The following is a 4920-nucleotide window of genomic DNA, read 5'->3' as shown; positions in this document are numbered from 1 at the left end:
CGGAATAAACGGAGACTAGCTAAAGGTGAGCTGACGATACGTGTTGGAAGTGTTTCCAAGGTTGATGTGATCAAGCATCGCACGCTCCCTCTACCATCGAGACTGGTGTTAAACCTAAATAATCGTTATTTGGTGTTTGCGTTGAGCATAGACATGATTGGATTATGTCTGTCGCAATACGGTTATTCATTTAAGGAGAATAATGGTTACTCTGTTTATTTGAATAATACCTTCAATGGTCTAGCACCTAAAAGGAATGGTTTATTGAATCTCGATCGTAGTGATACACATTTTCATGCCAAAAAGGATATAAGATAGTAATGATAGTACCACTTACTTGTGGCACTGCCATGTAAGTCATATTGGTGTAAAACGCATGATGAAGCTCCATGTTGATGGATCTTTGGACTCACTCGTTTTTGAAAAGTTTGAGACATGCAAACCATGTCTATTGGTGTATACGCATGAAGAAACTCCATGCAGATGGATCGTTTGGACTCACTTGATTTTTAATCACTTGAGATATGCAAATCATACCACATAGGCAAGATGACTGAAAAGCCTCGTTTTCAGTAAGATGGAACAAGATAGCAACTTGTTGGAAGTAACACACTTTGATGTGTGCAGTCCAATGAGTGCTGAGGCATGGAGTGAATATCGTTATGTTTTACTTCACAGATGATTTAAGTAGATACTGTATATTTACTTGATGAAACACAAGTCTGAATTATTGAATGGTTCAAGTAATTTCAGAGTGAAGTTGAAGGTCATTGTGACAAGAGGATAAAATGTCTATGATATGATCATAGAGATGAGTATCTGAGTTACGAGCTTTGGCACACAATTAAGACATTGTGGAAATTGTTTCACAATTAATACCGCCTGGAACACCATAGTGTGATGGTGTGTCCGAACATCATAGTTGCACCCTATTGGATATGGTGCGTACCATGATGTCTCTTATCGAATTACCACTATCGTTCATGGGTTAGGCATTATAGACAACCACACTCACTTTAATAGGGCACCACGTAATTCCGTTGAGACGACATCGTTTGAACTATGGTTTGGAGAAACCTAAGTTGTCGTTTCTTAAAAGTTTGGGGCTGCGACGCTTATGTGAAAAAGTTTCATCATGATAAGCTCGAACCCAAAACGGATAAATACATCTTCATAGGATACCCAAAGTGGTTGGGTATACCTCCTATCTCAGATCCGGAAGCAAAAGTAATTGTTTCTAGAAACGGGTCCTTTCTCGAGGAAAAGTTTCTCTCGAAAGAATTGAGTGGGAGGATGGTGGAGACTTGATGAGGTTATTGAACCGTCACTTCAACTAGTGTGTAGCAGGGCACAAGAAGTTGTTCCCGTGGCGCCTACACCAATTGAAGTAGAATCTTATGATAGTGATCATGAAGTTTCGGATCAAGTCACTACCGTACCTCGTAGGGTGACAAGGATGCATACTACTTTAGAGTGGTACGCAATCCTATCTTAGAGGTCATGTTGCTAGACAACAATGAACCTACGAGCTATGGAGAAGCGATGGTGGGCCCGGATTCTGACGAATGGCTCGAGGCCATAAAATCCGAGAAAGGATCCATGACTTTGGAAGAAATACTTGATGGTCGTAAGGCCATTGGGTATAGATGGATTTTAAAAGGAAGATAGACAATGATGGTAAGAATCACCATTAAGGAAGCTCGACTTGTCGTTAAGATGTTTTCCGACAAGTTCAAGGAGTTGACTACAGTGAGGCTTTCTCACTCGTAGCGATGCTAAGAGTCTGTTGAAATTGGATTAGCAGTTACTGCATTATTTGTGAAATCTTGCAGATAGAATCTCAAATAACCATTGTTTCCTCGACAGTTTTCTTGAGGAAAGGTTGTATGTGATACAACCAGAAGGTTTTGACAATCCTGAAGAACGCTAACAAATATGCAAAACTCCAGCAATCCTTCTAAGGACTGGAGTAAGCATCTCAGAGTTGGAATGTACGCTTTGATGAGATAATCAAAGATTTTGGGTTTATACAAAAGTTTATGAGAAACTTGTATTTCCAAAGAAGTGAGTGGGAGCATTATAGAATTTCTGATGAGTATATGTTGTTGACATATTGTTGATCAAAAATGATGTAGAATTTCTAGAAAGCATATAGGGTTATTTGAAAAGTGTTTTTCAATGGAAAACCTGGATTAGGCTACTTGAACAATAAGCATCAAGATCTATAAGATAGATCAAAATGCTTAATAATACTTTCAATTGAGCACATACCTTGACATGATCTTGAAGGTATTCAAGATGGATCAGTCAAAGAAGGAGTTCTTGCCTGAGTTGTAAGGTATGAAGTTAAGAGTTAAAGCTCGACCACGGCAGAAGAGAGACAAAGGACGAAGGCCGTCCCCTATGCTTCAGACGTAGGCTCTATAGTATGCTATGATGTGTGCCGCACCGGAAGTGTGCCTTGCCATGAATCAGTCAAGGGGTACAAGAATGATCCAGGAACGGATCATTGGACAGCGGTCAAAATTATCCTTAGAGGGATAAGGAAATGTTTCTCGATTATGGAGGTGATAAAGAGTTCGGCGTAAAGGGTTACATCGATGCAAGCTTTAACACATATCTGAATGACTCTGAGTAGCAAACCGGATACGTATAGTGGAGCAACCATTTGGAATAGCTTCAAGTGGAACGTGGAAGCAGCATTTACAATATGACACAAAGAATTGCGAAGTACATACGGATCTGAATACTGCAGACCCGTTGACTAAAACTTCTCTCACAAGGAAAACATGATCAAACCCCAGAACTCATTGAGTCTTAATCACATGGTGATGTGAACTAGTTTAGTGACACTAGTAAACTCTTTGGATGTTGGTCACATGGCGATGTGACCTATCAGTGTTAATCACATAGTGATGTGAACTAGATTATTGACTGTAGTGCAAGTGGGAGACTGTTGGAAATATGCCCTAGAGACAATAATAAATTAGTTATTATTATTATTATATTTCCTTGTTCATGATAATCGTTTATTATCCATGCTATAATTGTATTGAAAGGAAACTCAGATAAATGTGTGGATACATAGACAACACCATGTCCCTAGTAAGCCTCTAGTTGACTAGCTCGTTGATCAATAGATGGTTACGGTTTCCTGACCATGGACTTTGGATGTCGTTGATAACGGGATCACATCATTAGCAGAATGATGTGATGGACAAGACCCAATCCTAAGCCTAGCACAAAGATCTTGTAGTTCGTATGCTAAAGCTTTTCTAATGTCAAGTATCATTTCCTTAGACCATGAGATTGTGCAACTCCCGGATACCGTAGGAATGCTTTGGGTGTACCAAACGTTACAACGTAACTCGGTGGCTATAAAGGTGCACTACAGGTATCTCCGAACGTGTCTGTTGGGTTGGCATGAATCGAGACTAGGATTTGTCATTCCGTGTAAACGGAGAGGTATCTCTGGGCCCACTCGGTAGGACATCATCATAATGTGCACAATGTGACCAAGGGGTTGATCACGGGATGATGTGTTACAGAACGAGTAAAGAGACTTGTTGGTAACGAGATTGAACAAGGTATCGGGATACCGACGATCGAATCTCGGGCAAGTACAATACCGCTAGACAAAGGGAATTGTATACGGGATCGTTTGAGTCCTTGACATCATGGTTCATCCGATGAGATCATCGTGGAACATGTGGGAGCCAACATGGGTATCCAGATCCCGCTGTTGGTTATTGACCGGAGAACGTCTCGGTCATGTCTGCATGATTCCCGAACCCGTAGGGTCGACACACTTAAGGTTCGATGACGCTAGGGTTATAAAGGAAGTTTGTATGTGGTTACCGAATGTTGTTCGGAGTCCCGGATGAGATCCCGGAAGTCATGAGGAGTTCCGGAATGGTCCGGAGGTAAAGATTTATATATGGGAAGTCCTGTTTTGGTCACCGGAAAAGTTTCGGGTTTTATCGGTAACATACCGGGACCACCGGGAGGGTCCCGAGGGTCCACCAAGTGGGGCCACCGGCCCCGGAGGGCTGCATGGGCCATGTGTGGGAGGGGACCAGCCCCAGGTGGGCTGGTGCGACCCCCACAAGGGCCCAAGGCGCGTAGGGTTGGGGGAGGGGGCGCACCCAGCTAACTTGGGGGGCAACTTTCCCCTCTCCCCCTCCCCTTGGCCGCCACCCTAGATGGGATTGGGCTGGCCGCCGCCCCTAGGGGTGAAACCCTAGGTGGGGGCGCAGCCCCCCTCTCCCCCTATATATACTTGAGGGTTTTTGGGGCTGCTAACAGATGAGTTTGACCTCTCCTTGGCGCAGCCCTACCTCTCTCCCTTCTCCTCTCCCGCGGTGCTTGGCGAAGCCCTGCAGGATTGCCACGCTCCTCCACCACCACCACGCCGTTGTGCTGCTGCGGGATGGAGTCTTCCTCAACCTCTCCCTCTCTCCTTGCTGGATCAAGGCGTGGGAGACGTCACCGGGCTGTACGTGTCCGTTCGGCACTAGGATCTCCGGTGATTTGGATCACGACGAGTACGACTCCTTCAACCCCGTTCTCTTGAACGCTTCCGCTAAGCGATCTACAAGGGTATGTAGATGCACTCTCCTTCCCCTCGTTGCTGGTTTCTCCATAGATAGATCTTGGTGATCCATAGGAAAATTTTGAATTTCTGCTACGTTCCCGAACAAGGTGGCCCCTCCCGGTGGACCCCCGGAACCCCTCCGGTGGCCCCGGTACAATACCGATAAGTCCACGAACTTTTCCGATGACCATATGACAACTTCCCATATATAAATCTTCACCTCCGGACCATTCCGGAACTCCTCGTGACGTCCGGGATCTCATCCGGGACTCCGAACAGCATTCGGTAATCACTCACAAGTCTTCCTAATAACCCTAGCGTCACCA

The sequence above is a fragment of the Triticum aestivum genome, chromosome 4B (genome assembly GCF_018294505.1).
Source record: "Triticum aestivum cultivar Chinese Spring chromosome 4B, IWGSC CS RefSeq v2.1, whole genome shotgun sequence".
Lineage (NCBI taxonomy): Eukaryota > Viridiplantae > Streptophyta > Magnoliopsida > Poales > Poaceae > Triticum > Triticum aestivum.
The sequence above is the reverse complement of the archived record's forward strand: the minus strand, read 5'-3'. Positions refer to the sequence as shown.